General features: G+C 43.6%; 1 protein-coding gene across 1 annotated transcript in view; it reads left to right on the plus strand.

Moving 5' to 3' along the window:
* Window positions 1-23,049, plus strand: part of KMT2B (lysine methyltransferase 2B) — a 357,171-nt gene that overhangs the window by 147,351 nt on the left and 186,771 nt on the right. The gene's annotated exons all lie outside the window — the stretch shown is intronic.

The following is a 23,049-nucleotide window of genomic DNA, read 5'->3' on the forward strand; positions in this document are numbered from 1 at the left end:
TTCGTTTATCCAAAATCAATAGAACATCATGAAAATACCTCATTAATGTGGAAATTGGAAGTTCCCCTATAATCCTGGGAAAACTAACAAACAAATTAAACCATCTCTTCCAATTTTCTAAGGCTTCAATACAATGGGGAAAGGATATTTGATCTTTAACAATGGAAGCATCAGAGGAATGAATATCTTTAATGTCTGACTCCACAGACTGGATTTTAGTTGGGAGCCCAGAAATCAGTTCCTCATGTTTGTTGACTTGCAGGCTCTAAATGAGAGAGCAAGAGAATCAATCTTGGCTGAACACTCCTTAATGGAATTGCCAAAACTTGCTGTTGGCTCCCATTATGCCTGCAGAGTTACCACACCCAGCTTAAGTGCAGAGAGGAGAGACTCACCCAAAAAGGATGAGTCACTCTGGCAACGAATGAAACCCCATCCCAATGGTGTCTATTAGGATCTACCTGCCAACAAACCCTCTCTCTTTGGGGTGTTTTGAAACCAATCTGCTTGGATGGTGTACTAGTATGAACCCCCTCCCCCCCCCTTCCTTCGTTGCAGCTGTGAGGTCATCCAGTGGCAGTAGGGGTGACTTGCAATGCTGAGCTTCTCTGCAGGTAGTGGGTGCACATCGAGGGGGCTGAGGGAAACCTCTTCCCCTGGTGAGCTTGCTGCTCCCTTGACACCCCCTCACAATGAGGACTTCTCCGCTCTGAAGAAGTAGCTTCAACAACCTTGAAGGAGGTGATGAGTTGCTGGTCAAGCAAGGTAAGGGGAATCGAGGGAAAAATAGTCACCTTTCCTTTCCTCTTAGTGTGCATGACTAGGGCAAATGAGAGAGAGGAAAATATAGGAAGGGCGAAGAGCAACGTTACACAGCTGTATTAGGTGCCACCATCTTGCTCCCTACATGTTTATAATTTATAGATTCATTCATAGGCTCAGATACTCAAACATTTATAGACAGAGGCTTATAGACTCTAATTTATAAGCAGAAATTTATAGACTCAAAAATTAATTAACGGACTTAGACTCATAAATTTATAAACAGATGAATTTATAAACAGAGGCCTATAAACTCATTAAATTATAAATGGGGATTCATAGACTTATCGTTTATGTATATTTAGCGGGCTGTATGCCCAGCCTTTCTGTTTAGCTGTCTAGCTACATTGCAGCTATATATTTATAGTTTTATTTTACAAGCTTAAAACTTCTAATAATTAAGTACTCTCTTTAAAAAAAAAAAAAAAAAAAAAAAAAAAAAAAAAGTATTGCTCTTCTTTTATGATAAATCATAATAATTTAACGGCTTACAAAGAACTTTGTGTTGAACTGTTGTCTGGGATACCTGCCAAGCCTTCTAGCTAAGGACGTAATATCAAGGAAAAGTTACCATGGTCCCTTCTGGCAGTGTGTTTGTGAGAAAATGTATTATCTCCTATTACTCATCTTTGTGTTCCTAGAAGATAACAGAAATTCTGGATCAGAGGTTTCTGTCTGCATACCTCTGCTCTGTACTGAGGATGATTTAAAAGGCAGTATTCTTTTCTTAAAAGGTAATGGGTTTCTTGAGTTCAATGCTTGAGGTTCCCATGACACCCTCTCCATGCAGTCAGATGCCTCCTAATTACTTAATTTTAACAAAGCTTGTGCAGCTCCTACCTCCTCACTTGAACACATACCCTCTCTATCCTTAGATTCTTCATGATCTGTTTCTTCTGAGCTTGAGCTAGAACAAAAATTATTGGTTATAGGCCAGGAGTCAGTTTCACATAATTTCATTTTATTATTCAGTTTGACCATTTAAATTTGTACATCTTTCACCATTAGCTTTAAAGGGAGTTTCAATGGCCTTTTTCCATCTAAGCTAGGAAATAATGCTTCACAAAATAAAATATCTTGCCCACAAGTGGGAAAACCAGTATTAACCAATTGTAATTGTTGTTCCCCGTATGTACCCGAATCAATCCAGACTCCTGGGTTTATTCATCCGTGCCAGCAGATAGAGACAGAGAAAGTAAAACTGACTTTGCTTCATATACCCATTTCCTCAGTATTTCTCTGTCTCCAGCAGATGGTGGCTGATGCATAAACCTGTAGTTTGTTCAGTGTGCCCAGTATTTTTTTCCAACTTTTTTTTCTTTGAGCCTTCCTCCTGGGGGTTGGGGTCCCTAGTGAGGGATCCCTTCCCTGTTTGGTTGAGGCAGACGGGCTGGGGGTTGGTGACCCTTTTGTATACCTGGTCCAGGTTTAGCCATGGGGTGCACATCTCGTGGTCCAGATCCCTCCCATTCACGAGGTCACTTAGGTGACTGTTCTTTTGGCTCATTTTGCTCACTTTGTCTTTTCCTGTCCTTTTCTTAATTTGCTGAATTTGGCTGGACAGCTGTATTCAGTGTTAGGAGCAGGGAACTGCGGTGAGGCTCTTGCAGAAGACCTGTTTGGCGCAGCATGAGGGGCTTGGGGTCCAGCAGGGCGTCAAGACCCTCCCGCTTTATGTCCAGAGTCGGGTTTGTGTTCGGTCGGTCTTGGGCCGTTGTGGGGCACATCCGGCCAGGATTCTGCATTTGTCTTATCCGGCTCCACAGGACGATGTATCGGGGTCGGGGGGGGGGGGGGGGTTGGCGCTCTCGAGGGATTAGGTGGCAGATCCGGTGGTTACGGACGCAGTGCTGGGGGATGATGCGGACCCGGTGCCGGTGGCTGAGGGAGATGACCCCAAAATCCTCCGATTGTTTCACATAGAGGAACTTGCCCCTCTCATTCCCCAGGTTTTGGAGGAGCTGGAGCTCTAGCCTCCACTGGAGGACTCAAAGATGTGTCGGATCCGGTCCTGGAGAGCATGAGGAACCCTCCTTCTGGGTTTCTGTATCATATGTTCAAAAAGAAGATGGTGGACCAGAAATGGGGTACTCCGGATGCCGGTCTGCAAGTAGGCAGGGCAAAGGTGAAGCTTTATACCTTGCCGGAGCAGACCTTGGAACTCTTTGGACTTCCAAAGTATATGTGGTGGTGGTCTCGGCCATTACAAAGAAGACAACCATTCCGGTTGTGGGAGCAGCGGTGCTGAAGGATGTTCAAGACCGCAAGCTGGAGGATCATCTCAAGCAGATTTTTGAGGTTTCGGTTTTTGAGTCTCCAGGCAGCTATTTGTTCCAGCTTCATGAAGAGAGCTTGCTTATGCTGGGTGCAGCACCTCCAGGAAGGACAGATGATTGTTGGTTCCCAAGGGAGCCAGGCTGAATGGTAAGAAGCTTCAATAGCACATGTGGCGGATGCCTTGTATGATTTGGTGTGGATGTCTTCCCGTATTATGGGGGCTGCGGTTTCCGCATGGCATCTCTTGTGGCTCCATAACTGGTCGGCGGATATTTCGTTAGTCCCAGTTGGCTTCTTTACTTTTTAAAGGCCGCTTCTTATTTGGGGAGGACCTGGAACAACTAGCGAAGCAATTAGGTAACAATAAGGTGCATAAATTGCCTGAGGACAAACCTAGGGGCAAACTAAACTTTTCATTGCGACTGCGTTTTTGGGACAGTAGGAGAACTCGTCAGCTGAGGGGGGGCTTCAGCTGCACAAAGACCTTTTTCTTTTCGCGGTCAGACCTGGAGGCAGTCCTTTCGCGGAGGACATCAGCCTTTCAGAACCCCCATCATTGGAGAATCCTCGGAGTCCAAATCTGGACAATGAGGCTAGGCCAGTCCACTCCGTCGTTCCTTTTATAGGGGGTGGTCTGACTCGCTTTTACATGGAGTGGGCCAAGGTCACCCAGGATCAGTGGATCCTCAGTGTAATAAGCGACGGTTATGCGTTAGAATTTGCTCATCCCTTGCATGACCTGTTACTTGTCTCCCCCTGCGGCTCGTTGCAAAAGTGCAGAGTGGTGCGGGAGACTCTAGACAGGTCACAGCGCTTTGGGACTGTGGTCCCAGTACCTCAGGATGAAATCCGGATGGGTTGATATTCCATTTACTTTGTAGTTCCAAAGAAGGAGGGAACTTTTGCCCCATTCTGGATTTGAAGCACGTAAATGCGGCGTCGAAGGTTCCCCGATTTCACGTGGAAACATTGCGGTCGGTGATAGCAGCTGTACGTACTTAGGAGTTCCTGGCATCTTTGGATTTGACGGAAGTGTACCTACTCATTCCAATTCGGTGAGATCATCGCTACCTGAGGTTCATGGTCTTATGGCAGCATTTCCAGTTTCAAGCTCTTCCGTTTGGTTTGGCCACGGCATTCAGTACCTTCACCAAAGTCATGGTGGTCATGGCGGCGACTTTGTGGCGTCAGAGAGTACTGATCCATCCTTATCTCGACGATTGGCTCATACAGGTGAAGTCTGAGAACAGTTGCCACTCTGCTGTACAGACAGTGCTTCAATCTCTGCAATCTCTAGGCTGGATGATGAATTTAGCCAAGAGCCACTTAATCCCGTCCCAAAATCTGGAGTACTTGGGGGCGTTTTTCGACATGCGTCAGGGCAAGGTCTTCCTGACGCAGTTACATAATCAAGTTCGACGCTTGTCAAAGTTGTACATACCCAGAGCTTGGGACTTCTTGCAGGTCCTCAGTTCAGTGACTTCCACGCTGGACCTGGTACCGTGGGCCTTTGCTTAAATGCAACCACTTCAGAGAGCTCTCTTAGCTCGGTGGAGTCCATTATCAGAGGAGTTTCATCAACCTGTGTCTCTCACTCCTGCCAGGGACAGTCTGTCTTGGTGGCTTCAGACACCCAACCTGGTGTGGGGGTAGTGTTTGATTTTCCGGATTGGGTTATCCTTACTACCGATGTCAGCCTTTTTGGATGGGGAGCAGTATGCCAGAGACAAGCAGCCCAGGGCACCTGGTTGGCAGAGGAGGCTTCTTGGTCTGTCAATCGCTTTGGAGACCAGGGCGGTATGGTTAGCATTACTTGCCTTTCGGCCTTTGGTTCAAGGGCTTTCGTTATGAGTTCTGTCGGACATTACGACGGCCGTTGCTTACATCAACCGGCAGGACGGCACCAAGAGCCATTAAGTAGTACAGGAGGCTCAGGAGTTGATCCTTTGGGCGGAACAGCATCTAGTTCAAATAGCAGCATTGCATTTCGCAGGAGTCGAAAATGTCCAAGCAGATTTTCTCAGTTGCAGTCTTCTCAATCCGGGAGAATGGAAATTTTCAGACAAGGCGATGCGGCTCATTTGCGAGAAGTGGGGCCATCCTCATGTCAATCTGACGGCGATTAGTCACAATGTGAAGGCTCCTCATTTTTTCAGCACTATGGGGCTGAGGGCGTAGACGCTCTAGTGTTACTTTGGCTTCGGGGAGTTGTTCTATACGTTTTCCCCCCTTGGCCTCTGGTAGGCAAGATCTTGCGGCGGATAGAGAGGCATCCAGGAGATGTGGTGCTAGTGGCCCTGGAGTGGACTTGCTGACCGTGGTTTGCAGATCTGGTCAACCTGGTGATTGAGGGGCCTTTGTGACTGTCACCTCCCTAGTCTTCTGCGGCAGGACCCCATATTTTCCAACCAGGCAGATTGCTTTTGTCTAGTGGTTTGGCTTTTGAGAGGAGACATTTGAGGAGCAGGGGGTGCCTGGAGGCGGTGATCACTACCCTTCTCCAAGTGAGATGAAAGTCCACCTCCTTATTGTATGTCAGAGTCTGGAAAATCTTTGAGTCATGGTGTGTGGTTAAGGGAGTGCAGGCCTTACGGACTTCACTGGCATGCTTCTTGTCATTTCTTCAGGAGGGGTTAGTCAAATGCCTTGCTTTCAACTCTCTTAGAGTTCAGATGGTGGCCTTGGCTTGCTTGAGAGGGAAGGTGGATGAGTACCGGTTGTCTTCTCATCCTGATGTGATCAGATTTATTTGAGGAGTCAAGAATTTGCGTCCTCCCGTGAGGAGAGTTTGTCTCCCTTGGAACTGTAATCTCGTTGTTTGGGGTTTGTGTTAGGCTCTGTTTGAACCTATCCGCAGAACGACCCTTAAGGATTTGACTCTAAAGGTCATTTTCTTGGTAGCCATTTGCTCTGCAAGGAGAATTTCGGAATTGCAAGCTCTGTCGTGTTGAGATCCATTCCTTCAAATATTGGACGATGGCGTGTCTTTGCGGACGGTGCCATCTTTTCTCCCAAAAGTGGTATCCGCCTTCCATATTAATCAGAGGGTGGAGTTGCTGGCTTTTCCAGACTTTGGTGCTTCTGAGACTAATGCACGAGAACTTAGGCTGCTGGATGTACGTAGAGCTTTGCTGCGCTATCTTAGTCACAATAGATTTTAGAAGGTCTGATCCTCTTCTCGTTTTGTGGAGTGGTCCGAAGAAGGGTTCTCAGACCTCCAAAACTACCATTGCGAGGTGGCTTAAAGAAGCTATTGGATCGAGGTACATCCTCAAGGGTAGGCCGGTTCCGGAAGGTTTGAAGGCCCATTCTGCTCTGTCTCGGGCAACCTCTTGGGCGGAGGCCCAGTTGGTTTCTCTATAAGAAATTTGTAGAGTGGTGACGTGGAAGTCTCTGTATACTTTTGCGAGACATTATCGGCTGGATGTGGGGGATCGTATCGGTCATTTGGCGAAAGTTTCTTGCGAGCAGGACTCTCCAGGTCCTACCCTCATTAGGGAGCTTTGGTACATCCTAGGAGTCTGGACTGATCCGGGCACGTAAAGGGAAAGGAAAATTGGTTCTTACCTGCTAATCTTCGTTCCTGTAGTACCACGGATCAGTGCAAGAACCTACCCGATTTATGGAAGTGGAGAGTCGTCTGCTCAGCTGTTGTATTTTTCAGATAGCAGAAGATTTATCTACCAAGTTTTTATTACTAGTTTTTCTTGGAAGGGTTTTTTGTTTGAGTGCACGGTTTGTTGCATTTAGCTTGGGGTACAGGTATGAAGCAGTGTCAGTTTTACTTTCTCTGTCTCTATCTGCTGGCACAGATCAATAAACCCAGGAGTCTGGACTGATGCTGGTACTACAGAACGAAAATTAGCAGGTAAGAAACAATTTTCCTATACCCAGCTCCATTTATACTTTAATCCCCAAGAGAACCTGAAAATTAGAGAAATGTACTTTGAAACGTTTCTTCATCTCTCAATAAAGGTGAATGGCCTTTCCCCTTGATCTATACCTCAGTAAGAGTTAGCAGGTCGTTAGAGAAAATATTCCCATCTCCATATAGATCATAAAAGGGTGCTGTACAATGATCTGAAAATAAACCCTTACTGCACATCATTATTTGAATCCCAACTTTTGTAAAATTAATTATTGGGCCCATCCATGGTACTTTAGGAAGGATGGAGGCCGAGCTCTGTGACACTTTCTTCAAAAAGGCCGTCTGTGGTTGCCTGCTATACTAGGAAAAGACAAGTTAATATCCCTACCTCATAAGGGCAATTCATTAATGCTTTAAGCACATTGACTGGCATATATGTTCTCTCTATTTAAACCCCTGCTTCTTTTCTATGCTCCAAGTTGTATTACTCCCTTGTTTTATTGTAACTGCATTCCTTAGCCTTCTCTTGTTTAATGTTTTATTACTACTACTATTATTATTATTATTAGGATCAATGTTATTTTTTACCTTCTTGTTCCCTATCCACTTGTTAATTGTAAACCGACATGATGCGATATTTATCGCGAATGCCAGTATAGAAAAACTTAAATAAATAAATAAGTTTCCTTCATGTCTGTCGAATACTCTCCCACTCCAATGAGGAATCCACTTCTGCTGAGATGGACCTTGGCAACCTTTACCCTAGTTATTTTTGTAGAGTAGACAATATTAGAAAGAGAATAATGATGGTTATGCTTACAATGTTTGTTCAGGTTCTGCCAGCCGTGAATCATGGCATTCCTGGATTCTCGAAGAAATAAACCATACATTCTATGATAGGACAGTATTTAGGTCTCTGGAGTTATAATTACATCCTGCAGCTTTACAAATATGTTATAGCATATATCTGATCCTTTTCAGAATTGTATTCTTGTTTAATCTCTACTTCAACTGCTTTTTTAATTGCTAAAACTGTAGCGGGCGAATATGAGGCAAATTAATGTAACTAAATGATACTTACTTTGTTTTTCATGTCCCATTAAAAGAGCTAAAGGACCAGGGATTTGCATCATTCTGCTGTGTTCTTGGAATGTAAGTCCTTGTTGCTCTGAGTTGTTTGAGGCAGCCATGATATAAACTTCAAAAGAATAAAATACAAGATTATAATTCCAATAACTAGCATTATTGGCTTAAGATATAATAGGATACCTGCTATTCCTTCCAAAGTTCCAGATAAGACAGTTCTTGCACCTTTAGCTAGTGATGAAATTCCTTGGGCTGTGAGTGGATACACTTCCTGAAGAGCTGCTTCTAGTTGATCTAACCACCTTGGTAATCTCCTTCATTCAATTCCAACCTTAAGAGTTCAGGCTGATGTAATATCCATGCAGGAAAAACAGGCACTCATGATTGAGTGCCCGCTTTCCTAACTTGCACCTATCCACCTCTCCCAGGCGCGTGATGCAGTAGGATAATGAGCCACTGTGTTAAAAAGGAGGCGCTAGGGGAAATTGTGTGTCCCTAGCGCCGCCTCTGCATCAGGTGCCCAGGAGAAGTGGCTGTGTGCAGGTTAGGAAAACAGGATGCTTAATTTTACGAGCGTCCGTTTTCCTAATCCTATGGATTAGGAAAAAGGATGCTTGTAAATTGAGCACCTGTTTTCCTAACCTGACCACCGTTGAGATTTTTTTTTTTCATGTTGCTGCTTTCTGTAGTTCATCCAACTTATTATCGCCACGGTATTAAGTCGGAGGAACCACAGAAAAGTAGTATTTTTTTTACATAAGGGGGCAATAGCTTTATCAACATGGCATTTACATGTGATGAGTGCTGTTGGCTACACACTGGTTTGGATGTGCGTTTTAGATGCGATGATCCCCTTATTGTATCAGGGGTTATGAACGCGTGTCCAAAATGTGCATCCAACCATGGTTTAACCTGTGCACTAGCCGGAGTGCACGGTATTGCATTGGCATGTATATATCTTTAAGGACTTCCTGGATAGAATCCCATGTGGAATACTATGTGATTTTTGTCTTAAGTTGTGTGCTTATTCCAACAAGGTGTGGCAATTGTAGTAGTAAGACTGGAATATTAAATATAAATTTCTGAGAATTTGATGAAAATGGGAGTGACTTCTTGAGCACTTGATTATAACAGGTAGTTGAATCATTGAGGGTGATAAGGACAGGGACATAAGACTGACTGCAAAATACCGCCTAATCTGCAAGGACAGCATAGCTACTATTCTGTAAAGGATACATTTCTAAGAATGGAATCTTAACAGCTGCTGATGTCTCAACATCAGCTTCTGTGTGACAAACAACATAGTCTTTTAATACAGTTTTTTGTTTGCAAATATCTGACTGGTTCATGGTCTTGATTTGCAAACTGAAAGGTTATTCTACCCATATCTGTAATAAGGTTCTGTAAAATTCCCATATTATAAACATCCCAATTATGGTAGTATATACATTCAGGAATTAATGGTTCAAGCAAAATTCCTATTTCCCATATACTTCTGTTACCAGGGTATGGAGTTTCTTTGACCCTATGCAGACTTGAATGTGTTAGTCTCTTCATCACTTTGATTTTTGCATTTGTCAGGTGTAATACATTTTGTATTTCGATGATAAAAATTGTGCAATCCATTTTTTCATTAATTAAATGTTTCATAAAGCTGAGTCTGGTTCCACGTCATGAAGTGTGGCCTCATATACTTGTACAAAATGGTCTTGTAGGATGTACATACCCTGTGCCAATTCTTCATCATTCATATCAGAAATCTTCATAATCAATTGTAAAGGTTCAAGTGTGTTTTCAGTCACTCTTTTCTGAGTTTTCCAATTATTTATATGTCCACTGAATTTGAGTCCATCCCTTCCTTGGTGTCTGTAGATCTTTTAGATCAGAATTTATAGCAGATCTTCTATTCCTCATATTAATGATCATGTTTGCTTTTTTCCTCTCATTGAAGGGGCAAATATTTCTGACTCCACCAGTGCTGCATGGTTTATTATTGAAGTTGAAATATTTAGCATGTATTTGTTGTAAATTAGTTTCAAAGGGTCCAGTCAGATTAGCATCCTTATATTGTTTAATACACACTGGACCAGGAAAATTATTAAATCTCCACTAACCAAAATCAAGATTTTCACTGCCATTCATCCATTTAGCACTATGATCTAGTCACAAAATTTCCTTTCAGAACGACGTGCGTATGGATGCGCAGGGGGAGATTTTAATGTTTTTTATTCATACCCTGACACATTACATTCAATTTGTTTGGTGAATAAGCCAGAATCACCTACATATGACGACTGAGTATCCCGTGGTGTTAGTCATCATTACCCACTCAGGATATGTGCAAAAGGCATCATGATTCCACCATTTTCCATAAAACGAATGATTACAGAATATAATGTTAGTGACATTCTGAGCCCAGGTAGGAATTTTAAATTCTCCTGGTTATGCATACCGTTATGATTTAAGAAATCAGGAGGATCATAACTATAGTCCTGGCTAGGAAGTCATTTGTAGCTCAAAGGACTATTTTCCCCTAAATAAAGGTTTGAAATTGGACAATCTATTATTGTCCTGGCTAGCCAATTTCGGGATTGGTCAAATGCCATAATGTAATAGTGAGTGAACTCTTGGTAACAGGAAAATTCACGATATGTCTTCTGATTATGAAAGGGTATATCAAATTCAAATACTGTTTGTTGTAGATCCCTTAACTCCTCATTCACTGCCTTGTGTAATTGTTGAAGACCACTATGGGTCTGCAACCCTAAAGTATGCCCTAATGCTTTAGCAGCTGCTAGGATTATCGTTGATATGGCAAATGATAGTGGGATAGGGATGTGGTTGAAAAATCAAATTTTGGGATATAGATGTAATTTTAATATCCACAGGCACCTGTTCCATATGTAATTCCCTTTTTCATTTGTGTGGGTGTCGGTGAATTGATCTGATGGTTATATGACCAGTCAATTATCTGCCCTGGTTATTATAGAAACATAGAAACATAGAAATGACGGCAGAAGAAGACCAAACGGCCCATCCAGTCTGCCCAGCAAGCTTCACACACTTTTTTCTCTCATACTTATCTGTTTCTCTTAGCTCTTGGTTCTATTTCCCTTCCACCCCCACCATTAATGTAGAAAGCAGTGATGGAGCTGCATCCAAGTGAAATATCTAGCTTGATTAGTTAGGGGTAGTAGGGGTAGTAACCGCCGCAATAAGCAAGCTACACCCATGCTTGTTTTACTCAGACTATGTTATACAGCCCTTATTGGTTGTTTTTCTTCTCCCCTGCCGTTGAAGCAGGGAGCTATGCTGGATATGCTTGAAGTATCAGTTTATTCTTCTCCCATGCTGTTGAAGCAGAGAGCCATGCTGGATGTGCATCGAAAGTGAAGTATCAGGCACATTTGGTTTGGGGTAGTAACCGCCGTAACAAGCCAGCTACTCCTTTCCATTGTAATCTAAAAATTACCTCTAATTATACCACAGATTTATAATCAAGGATAAACACAGAATAGCTATTAACAAAGTTATTCTAGGTACAATTAACGCAGAGAAAGTACAAACGTTACTTTACCCATTGATTTATTGTGGGTCTCACTATCAAAGCTTCCGGAGGCATGGAAATTTTAACAGGTACGGAACAGGATTCTATTAAAGTAGCATCAGGATAATCTGAGTTCATATCCTCTTGTTTCTGCCATTTTTGCAACCACATCTATTCTTGGATTAACATTGCCATCCTCACTGCCCTGCTGTTGGTGTGGAGTAATTTGGCAGTAGAAGAGGACCAGTAGGCTCATTTGCGTACTGATCCCAATTTCCCCCGGGAGAGGACTACAGAGGTCACAGCAAGCGATCCAGGTTTCAAATTCCACAGCCCCAGCTTCCAGAGGCCCTGCACCCTTTGCAGTAGAAGAGGACCAGAAGAGTGCGCCTAATGGTGCCCGAATATCAAATCTTTCAATCCTTTGAGTGAAGATCAAGTTAATGGTGGTTGAAGAGGATTGGTAAATATAGTTTTGGAAATTCTTGGACTTAAAAAATTTTGGAGAGAGGTTTAATAGTGGGATATATTCTTTAGAGCTTGTGTGTTTCTGAGATAATAAGCAAGCCAGAGGGAGTTAATTGTATTGTCCCTCTTTCCCTCCCTCCCACCCACCCCTTGCTCAGCCCTTGATTTTTAGGCAAGAGACTCTTTCTCAGGAAAAATCTGTCAGGCTCTCTTCTAAATCATACTGTTGCACCAGCCCTTATTGAGAGTTTAATCATCCCCTTGTAGGTCACTTCAGATTAATTAATGAATACACCTATAAATTTAAAGTACTCTATTTCCTATTCCCTTAGCAACCTAATCTTAACTAAGAACTCAACAAAATTAAAATGAAGGCAGCAATCTAGCAGCAAGAAGGGGGCTTTCCAGTCTTTTGCATAGAGTGTCACATGTATGATTTTTTATCTGCTGGTGAGAGATCGTATATGTGAACCCCGTGCAAAGATCTCCTGGCTCTTAGAGAATGAGTCTGATCTCTGGAGGCTAGAGTGGCAGACCTGGAGGAGTGAGGCAGACAGAGGTTCATTGATAAGACTTTCAGGGACATAATAGCCAAGTCCCAAATCCAGTCTGGCAGCCTCTGTGGTGCCTTGGATCAGAAAGGTCTCCCAGTTGGAGAGCATTATCCTGGTGTAGCAGGAAGTGATCCTGTAGCAAGGATCTGCTCTCCAGGTGATGTGTTGTTCTCTTGCACTGAGGACAAGTCTCCCAGGGCTACTGCCCAAGAGGGAAGGGTTAGGTTGGCCATGATAGTTTGTGATTCGATTATTAGAAATGTAAATAGCTGGGTGGCTGGTGGATGTGAGGACTGCCTGGTAACTTGCCTGCCTGGTGCCAAGGTTGCAGACCTCACGCTTCACCTAGATAAGATTATAGACAGTGCTGGGGAGGAGCTGGCTGTCAAGGTACATGTGGGCTTCAACGACATAGGAAAATGTGGGAGGGAGGTACTGGAAGCCAAACTTAGGATTTTAGGTACAAAGCTGAAATCCAGAACCTTCAGGGTGGTGGTCTCTGAAATGCTCTGAACAGCTCCCTTATGAGGAAAGACTAAAGAGGTTAGTCCTTTTCAGCTTGGAGGGGGGATATGATAGAAGTGTTAAAAATCATGAGAGGTCTAGAACAGGTAGATGTGAATCGTTTATTTACTCTTTCAAATAATAGAAAGACTAGGGGGGGCACTCCATGAAGCTAGCATGTGGCACATTTAAAACTAATTGGAGAAAGTTCTTTTTCACTCAACGCACAATTAAACTCTGGAATTTGTTGCCAGAGGATGTGCTTAGTGTAGTTAGTGTAGCTGTGTTTAAAAAAAGGATTGGATAAGTTATTGGAGGAGAAGTTCATTACTTGCTATTAATTAAGTTGACTTAGAAAATAGCCACTGCTATTACTAGCAACAGTAACATGGAATAGACTTAGATTTTGGGTACTTGCCAGGTTCTTATGGCCTGGGTTGGCCACTGTTGGAAACAGGATGCTGGGCTTGATGGACCTTTGGTCTGACCCAGTATGGCATGTTCTTATGCTCTCTGTTCCACGTGTGGGTCCCCAGAGGCAAGCAGAGCTCCGGAGTCTCAATGCGTGGATGAGACGATGGTGCAGGGAAAGGTTGGGCTCCACCTTAACCAGAATGGAACCAGGCTGCTGGCACTAACTTTCAAAAAGGAGATAGAGCAGCTTTTAAACTAGAATAAGGGGGAAAGCCGACAGTCACTCAGCAGTGCATGGTTTGGATGAATGTATCTTTGAAGGATACTAATGAAACAGTAGAGTTATGGCATCCCAACAGAGGTTCCAATAAAAGCAAAAGTAGCCCATATGCATTATAAGTAAAGAATCACCGAGTTTAAGAATTCCAAATCATCCATATCAACTGAAAAGGTTGTTAATACAAACAAAAAACACATTTCGAAATTTCTGTATGTCAATGCCAGAAGTCTAAGAAGTAAGATAGGAGAATTAGAATGTATAGCAGTGAATGATGAGGTAGACATAATTGGCATCTCAAAGACCTGGTGGAAGGAAGATAACCAATGAGACAGTGCTATATTAGGGTACAAATTATACCACAATGATAGGGAGGATCAACTTGGTGGAGATGTAGCACTTTATGCCGGGAGGGTATAAAGAACATACAAGAGACTAACTGCTCAGTAGAATCTATATGGGTAGTAATCATAAACCTGGCCAAAATGATCAGACAGATGAAGAAATGCTAAGAGGGTCAGGGAAGCTAACCAATTTGGCAGAATGGGAGATTTCAATTACCCCAATATTGTTTGGGTAAATGTAACATCAGGACATGCTAGAGAAATAAAATTTCTGGATGGACTAACCGACTTCTTCATGGAGCAAATTGGTTCAGGAACCAAAAAGAGGGAGCTAATTTTGATTTAATTCTTAGTGGAATGCAGGATTTGGTGAGAGAGGGTAACAGTGGCAGGGCCACTTGGCAATAGTAAACATAACATGATCAAATTTGTATTAATGACTGGAAGGGGGACAACATGTAAATCTACAGCTCTAAAACTAAATTTTCAAAAGGGAAACTGATAAAATGAGGAAAATACTTAGAAAAAACTGAAAGGTGCAGCTGCAAAGGTTAAAAGTGTACAACAGGCATGGGCATTATTTAAAAATACATTCTTAGAAGCACAGTCCAGATGTATTACATACATTAAAAAAGGTGGAAGGAAGGCAAACGGTGAGGTGGAAGAGGCTATTTTAGCCAAAAAAAATCCTTCAAAAATTGGAAGAGGGATCCATCTGAAGTAAATAGGAAAAAGTATAAGCATTGTCAAGTTAAGTGTAAAACATTGATAAGGCTGGCTAAGAGAATTTGAAATGAAGTTGGCCGTAGAGGCAAAAACTCATAATTAAAAACTTTTAGAAATATATCCAAAGCAAGAAACCAGTGAGGGAGTTGGTTGGACTGTTAGATGACCAAGGGGTTAAAGGGGCTCTTGGAGAAGATAAGGCCATTGCAGAAAGACTAAATTAATTCTTTGCTTCTCTGTTTACTAATGAGGATGTTGGGGAGATATCTGTTCCAGAGATGGTCTTCAAAGGTGATAATTCAGATGAACTGAACCAAATTACTGTGAACCTGGAAGATGCAGTAGGCCAGATTGACAAGCTGATGAGTAGCCAATCACCTGGACTGGATGGTATGCATCTTAGGGTACTGAAGGAACTAAAAAATGAAATTTCTGATCTATTAGTTAAAATTTGTAACCTATCATTAAAACCATCCATTGTACCTGAAGACTGGAGGGTGGCCAATGTAACCCCAATATTTAAAAAAGGCTCCAGGGGCGATCCGGGTAACTATAGACCAGTGAGCCTGACTTCAGTGCCGGGAAAAATAGTGGAAACTATTCTCAAGATCAAAATCTTAGCTCATATAGAAAGACATGGTTTAATGGAACACAGTCAACATGGATTTACCCAAAGGAAGTCTTGCCTCACAAATCTGCTTCATTTTTTGAAGGGGTTAATAAACATGTGGATAAAGGTGAACCGGTAGATGTAGTGTATTTGGATTTTCAGAAGGCTTTTTACAAAGTCCCTCATGAGAGGTTTCTAAGGAAACTAAAATGTCATGGGATAGGAGGCGATGTCCTTTCATGGATTACAAACCCTGTTGAAAGACAGGAAACAGAGAGTAGGATTAAATGGTCAATTTTCTCAGTGGAAAAGGGTAAACAGTGGAGTGCCTAGGGATCAATACTTGGACCGGTGCTTTTCAATATATTTATAAATGATCTGGAAAGGAATACGAGTGAAGTAATCAGGTTTGCAGATGATAACAAATTATTCAGAGTAGTCAAACCACAAGCGGATTATGATAAATTGCAGGAGGACTTTATGAGCCTGGAAGATTGGGCATCCATATGGCAGATGAAATTTAATGTGGACAAGTGCAAGGTGATGCATATAAGGAAAAATAATCCATGCTGTAGTTACATGATATTAGGTTCCATATTAGGAGCGACCACACAGGAAAAAGATCTAGGCATCATAATGGATAATTCATTGAAATCGTCAGCTCAGTGTGCTGTGGCAGTCAAAAAAGCAAATAGAATGTTAGGAATTATTAGGAAGGGAATGGTGAATAAAACAGAAAATGTCATAATGCCTCTGTATCGCTCCATAGTGAGAATGCACCTGGAGTACTGTGTACAATTCTGGTCGATGCATCTCAAAATTATATAGTTGCAATGGAGAAGGTACAGAGAAGGGCAACCAAAATGATAAAGGGGATGGAACAGTTCCCTTATGAGAAAAGGCTAAAAAGTTTAGGACTGTTCAGCTTGGAGAAGAGATAACTGAGGGGAGGATATGATAGAGGTCTTTAAAATCATGAGAGGTCTAGAATGGATAAATGTGAATCGGTTATTTACTGTTTCGGATAATAGGAGGACTAGCGGGCACTCCATGAAGTTAGCAAGTAGCACATTTAAAACTAATCTGAGAAAATTCTTTTTCACTCAACACAATTAAGCTCTGGAATTTGTTGCCAGAGGATGTGGTTAGTGCAATTAGTGTAGCTGGGTTTAAAAAAGGTTTGGATAAGTTCATGGAGGAGAAGTCCATTAACTACTATTAATCAAGTTGTTTTAGAGAATAGCCACTGCTATTAATTGCATCAGTAACATGGGATCTACTTAGTGTTTGGGTACTTGCCAGGTACTTGAGGCCCGGATTGGCCACTGTTGGAAACAGGATGCCTGGCTTGATGGACTCTTGGTCTGACCCAGTGTGGCAATTTATGTTCAAATTATCAATTAATATTTTCCATTCCTGCCCTTTATTGTCTAATTTCCCAACCATTCTTGGGTTTATAAATCTAAAAATAGTAACAATTTATGCCAGCATGGGCATAGAGGTCTGAAAGTAGATACCCTCCCAAATGGGACAAGAACCCACAATCCCTGCATCTTCAAAGAGAGCTAACCACTTCAATTTTAGTGGCCTATGGGGATTCTGGGTTTCCTTTGCCTAAACAGGTGCATACTCATTCCTCAGGAGTTCAGGTTGCCTCTTGGGCAGAATTGTACTTGGTATCATCTTTGGAGATCTGTTAGGTAGAAATTTGGTTGTCTTTGCACACTTTTTCTAAGCATTAATGCTTGAATGTCTGGGGTAGAGAGGAGACCTTTTTTGCTTTGATCTTCTGAGGAGCTGAAGCAACATCCGGTCCTATAAGGCAGTAGCTTGAGTATATATCACTTGTCTGGACTGGTCTCACTGAATGACTAGGAAGGTGAAATTACTCCTTTCTTGATAATTTATTTCTTTGAATCCAGTCAGACCAGTCCAGGACCCTGCCCATACTGCCATGTTTTCCGTCTTTATTCAGTATGCGAAAAATGAGAATCTGAAGTGGTGAACTTTATGGGTTTCTCTTAAGGTGAGCGATTTACCAGTAAACTATTCTGTCCTCTGCTTCCTTGTTTTCCTAGGACAAGCAGGATGGTAGTACTCACACATGGGTGATGACATCAGATGGAGCCTGGCATGGAAAAGTTAAGTCAAAGTTTCTGGTACTTTAACTGTGCATACTGAGCATGCCCAACATGCCCTGTACCATGCATCCACATGGTGTCCCTCTTCAGTCTTTTTTTTTTCCGCGGAGCTTTCGCCTCACAATTAAGAGTGCTCATGGCTTTTATTTAAGAAATTGCCTTTGAAAATGTTTCCACCATCTAAGAGGACAGAGATTCTACTCCGGGTGCTTTCTGATTCCAAAGAGAACAGGGGGACTCTGTCCCATCCTAGACCTGAGGGCCTTGAACAAGTTTCTCAAAAAAGAAAAATTCAAGTTGGTTTTCTTAGGCACCCTGTTTTCCCTCCTGCTAAAAGAGAACTGGCTATGCTCCCTCAATTTAAAGGATGTATACACTCACATTGAGATCTTCCCAGGTCACAGGAAGTATCTCAGATTTGAGGTGGGAGAACAGCAATTCCAGTGCAGTGTGTTGCCATTCGAGCTAGCATTGGCCCTATGGTTCTTTTCAAAATTCCATGATGTGGGCTTACCTCCGCAGGCTTGATGTGCATGTTTTCCCTTACTTGGACAATTGGATGGTCAAGAGCACACTCAGACAGGGGCCAATCAGTCCTTGCACTTGACCATCCGAGTGTTGGAGTCATTAGGGTTCATCATCGACTACCCAAAGTCCCTTCTCAGCCCATCACTCTGTCTCTCCAGAAGTCTTTGTCCCGGTGGTGGGTTCTCTAGAATTTGAAATGGGGAATATCTTTCCAAAACCCCCCTACCCAAATTGTCCTAACCATGGATGCATCCACCTTTGGGGTGGGGAGCTCACGTAGAGGGGCTCCACACCCAGGGCCTATAGTCTACCTAGGAAGCATGGTGTCAGATCAGTTTCCTGGAACTCTGGGTGATCAGGTACACTCTATGGGCTTTCAGAGATAGTCTGTCCAACAGAATTGTCCTGATCCAAACAGACAACCAAGTTGTGATGTGGTATATCAACAAGCAGGGAGGCACAGGGTTGTACCTCCTGTGATGGGAAGTGGTCCAGAACTGGTCCTGGGGCCTGTCCCATGGGATGGTACTCAGGGCCATGAATCTGGCCGGAACAGAGAATGTGATAGTGGACAGAATGAATCTTGCCTTCAGAACCCACGAGTATGTCTCTGGACTAGGAGGTAGCGAACCGGATCTTCCACCTCTGGGGAAGCCCAGATATGGACTTGTTTTTGTCCCCCTGCAACAGGAAGGTGACTCGGTTCTGCTTCCTGTACAGGTCAGACGGCAAACCAGCCTCAAACACTTTTGCCCGCCATTGGGGCAGGGGTCTTCTGTATGTGTATCCTCTGATTCCTCTGGTGATGAAGACTTTCTTGAAGCTTTGCAAGGACTGAGGGACTATACTTCTCATAGCCTCTCATTGGCCGAGACAGATCTGGTTTCCACTCTTTCAGGAGTTGTCCATCTGGAGACCGATCGGTTTGGGGACTTCCCCAGATCTTATTATGCAAGATCATGGCAGGCTGCGGCATCCCAGCCTCCAGGCCCTTTTGACACAGACTGGATTTTGAGAGGTTAATTCTGCAGCCGCTCATTCTTTTTGAGGATGTCTCGGGTCCTGGTGACTTCCAGAAAGCCTTCCACTAGAAAGTCCTATGGACTGAAGTGGAGGAGGTTTTCTGTATGATGTGAGCAGAAGGCCTTAGATCCATTCTCCTAACCCACACATAAACTGCTTGACTACCTCCTACACCTATTGGAGGCTGGATTGCATATAGGGAAAAATAACCCTTGCTGTAGTTACACGATGTTAGGGTCCATATTAGGTGCTACCACCCAGGAAAAAGATCTAGGCATCATAATGGATAATACTTTATAATCGTCAGCTCAGTGTGCTGCAACAGTCAAAAGCAAACAATGTTAGGAATTATTAGGAAGGGAATGGTTAATAGAACGGAAAATGTCATAATGCCTCTATATCGCTCCATGGTGAGACCGCACCTTGAATACTGTGTACAATTCTGGTCGCAGCATCTAAAAAAAGATATAGTTGCGATGGAGAAGGTACAGAGAAGGGCAACCAAAATGATAAAGGGGATGGAAGAGCTCCCCTATGGGGAAAGGCTGAAGAGGTTAGGGCTGTACAGCTTGGAGAAGAGATGGCTGAGGGGGGATATGATAGAGGTCTTTTAAGATCATGAGAGGTCTTGAATGAGTAGATGTGACTCTGTTATTTACACTTTCGAATAATAGAAGGACTAGGGGGCATTCCTTGAAGTTAGCAAGTAGCACATTTAAGACTAATTGAAGAAAATTCTTTTTCACTCAACACACAATAAAGCTCTGGAATTTGTTGCCAGAGGATGTGGTTAGTGCAGTTAGTGTAGCTGGGTTCAAAAAAGGTTTGGATAAGTTCTTGGAGGAGAAGTCCATTATCGGCTATTAATCAAGTTTACTTAGGGAATAGCCATTAATTGCATCAGTAGCGTGGGATCTTCTTAGTGTTTGGGTAATTGCCAGGTTCTTGTGGCCTGGTTTGGCCTTTGTTGGAAACAGGATGCTGGACTTGATGGACCCTTGGTCTGACCCAGCATGGCAATTTCTTATGTTCTTATTGCAGACCAACTCCATTAGAGTTCATCTAGTGGGTTGGCACATACCACCGAGGTGTAGATGGTGCACCCATCTCTGTACAGCTGATATTGTATGCTTCATGTAGGGCCTGCTTCAGTTGAAGCCTCCCCCTATGTTACACCCGTCGGTCGCAGACGGCTGCAACCACTACTGCTCACTTCCTTCTTTGCTTCTCTGACTCCATGGGGTAGATAGGCAGCCTCCGCTAGCTACTGATGATCTGCCTACCGGTCCCAGGCCTCCCGAGTCGACACGGATGCTGCCGACTGCCATTTTGCCATCAGCTCCATCTAGGCGTGAGCGCACAGGCCAGTCTAAGCCACATCATGGCAGGAACCTCGGGGGCGTCCCCTCCAGATGATGTCAGTATTTTTGGATATTTAAACCTGCTGGTCCTATCCTAGGACGATTTGGCAAAGAGTCTCATCCTTGCTAATTCCGCCTTGCTTCCTGAGGATTCTGTGTTCCATTTCTGACGTGGAAGTCTCAGGTACTCGCTCCTTGGGGGCCTCTCTCATATCCTGGCTATCCGCTCCTCGGAGGGCCTGATGCCTGGAACTCTGCCTGCCCTGTTTCCCAGGGCTTCCCTGGAACCAACACTTCTTCTTTGTGAGTACTCTGCCCTGCGGATCACTTTTTGCTTTTATCAAGTTTCTATCTGAAGTACCCTGCGCTGCGGGCCATTACCATCTCTACAGAGGACTCCTTCAGAGGTGCCCGCTCTTCGGACCATTACTAAACTATCGAGGACCTCACAGGCACACCCCGCCTTATGGACCGCTACCAGCCATACAGAGGACCCTCACCGGTGTACCCTTCTCTGCGGGCCATTGCCACTTCCTCCTAGGGTCTCGACTGTGCACTTCGCTCTGTGGACCGCTGTCACCTCTATAGAGGACCTCACCAGCATACCCTGCTCTGCGGGTTATTATCTCTACCAAGGACACTATTGGTGTACCCCGCCCCACGGGCCACTACCATCTCTACAGGAGACCTCTTCGGTGTACCGGTTCCATGGACTTCTACCAACGCTACAGAGGTATTCCCTCTGGGCACTTCCTATTCCACTGACCCTGTGTCTCTGGGTCTGAGTGACCTTCTCTCTGGCACCCCGCCCCGCCCCATGGGTAGTGCTTCTATCTCTTTAATAAAGACTCTATATTGCATCCATGTTTTATCCTCAGCTGAGACCCAGCCTCCCGACAGTGAGGATCACGGGGCTTCTCTCACTTTGGCCCAGGGTTCACATACCAACTGATATTTACAGAATCCTAACACCCTCAACGTGGTGCTAGCTCAATTGATGAAAGCTTCTTTTGAGCACCGGTCACTTCAGCGCGCATGGTCAGTGAACTCCAGGCCTTCGTAACTTATCCACCTTATACCAAATTTTATCATGCTAGGGTGATCTTGTGTATGTATCATAAGTTCCTGTCTAAGGTGGTGACTGAGTTTCATTTATTTATTTATTATTTTTATTTACCGACATTCGATCTCAATTGCGATATCACACCGGTTTACATTCAGGTACTGTAGGTATTTTTCTATCCCCAGAGGGCTTACAATCTAAGTTTTTGTACCTGAGGCAATGGAGGGTAAAGTGACTTGCCCAAGATCACAAGGAGCGACAGCTGGACTCGAACCCTGGTCTCCTGGTTCATAGTCCACTGCTCTAACCACTAGGCTATTCCTCCTGGCTAGCAGACTATATCGTCTTCTGTTATGCCCAGGCAGGACTGCATCAAGGGGGTCATGTCAAGGCTCATTCTGTCAGAGCCATGGCAATGTCGGTGGCTCACTTATGAGCAGTTCTCATGGAGGAGATCTGCAAAGCTGCGATGTGGCGTTCTCTCTAGAGATGGCCAGTGTGATAGTATGTTCAGCTAATCTGTTTTTCTGAATTTCTTTGAGATGTAGAACCCAACTCTCCCTGCCAAGGGCCCATTGTTTGGGTTCAGGCTGTCTCCCCCTCTATTACCAACAGCATTGTCGTGGTTGTACCCGTTGGCAACTGGTTTGTGCTAGTTGGTCCCCTTTTGTGTTGGGGATCAGCCTATAGCTAGAGATTCACCCATGTGTGAGAACTACCATCCTGCTTGTCCTAGGAGAAAGCAGAGTTGCTTACTTATAACAGGTGTTCTCCTAGGACAGCAGGATGTTAGTCTTTATGCCATTCCACAGAGTTGGGTTTCTCCTGTTTATTGTTTTAATTTTATCGTAATTCTATGTTACGAAACTGAAGACGGACCCTACGTGGACGTATGATATAGGGCATGCTGGGCATACTCAGTTTGCACATAACTTTTCTGTGCCAGGCTTCATTCCATGATGTCTCCCATGTGTGAGGACTAACATCCTACTGTTCTAGGAGAACACCTGTTACAGGTAAGCAATTCTACTTTCTTCTGGGAGTTCAGAGGTTTAACAAAAAGATGATAAATGTATCATTTGGTTTGAATTAAAGTTGTCCATGGTTTGGCTTGTTACAGAAATTCTGGTGGGCTGGTGTTAGCATGGATGCATATATGGAGTGACATCAGTGAGTCTATTGATTTCTGTCTCCATTTGCTGGTCAGTGAGCAATTGTCTGGACTGGACTGTCTGGACTCAAGGAAAGGAAATTATCAGGTAAGAAATGATTTCACCATAGTTGTCTTGCTTCTGCTGCTATCCCTGGAAGAAGATCCAGTACATCAGGTTCTGAAACACAAAAAGAATTTCAGATTTATGGGTAAGGCGCCTGCATCATTTGGAGGAGGTTCAGTTGGTTGAAGTGTGGATGCTGCAAAAATGGACACTGCTGAA

Source organism: Rhinatrema bivittatum, chromosome 14 (genome assembly GCF_901001135.1).
Source record: "Rhinatrema bivittatum chromosome 14, aRhiBiv1.1, whole genome shotgun sequence".
NCBI lineage: Eukaryota > Metazoa > Chordata > Amphibia > Gymnophiona > Rhinatrematidae > Rhinatrema > Rhinatrema bivittatum.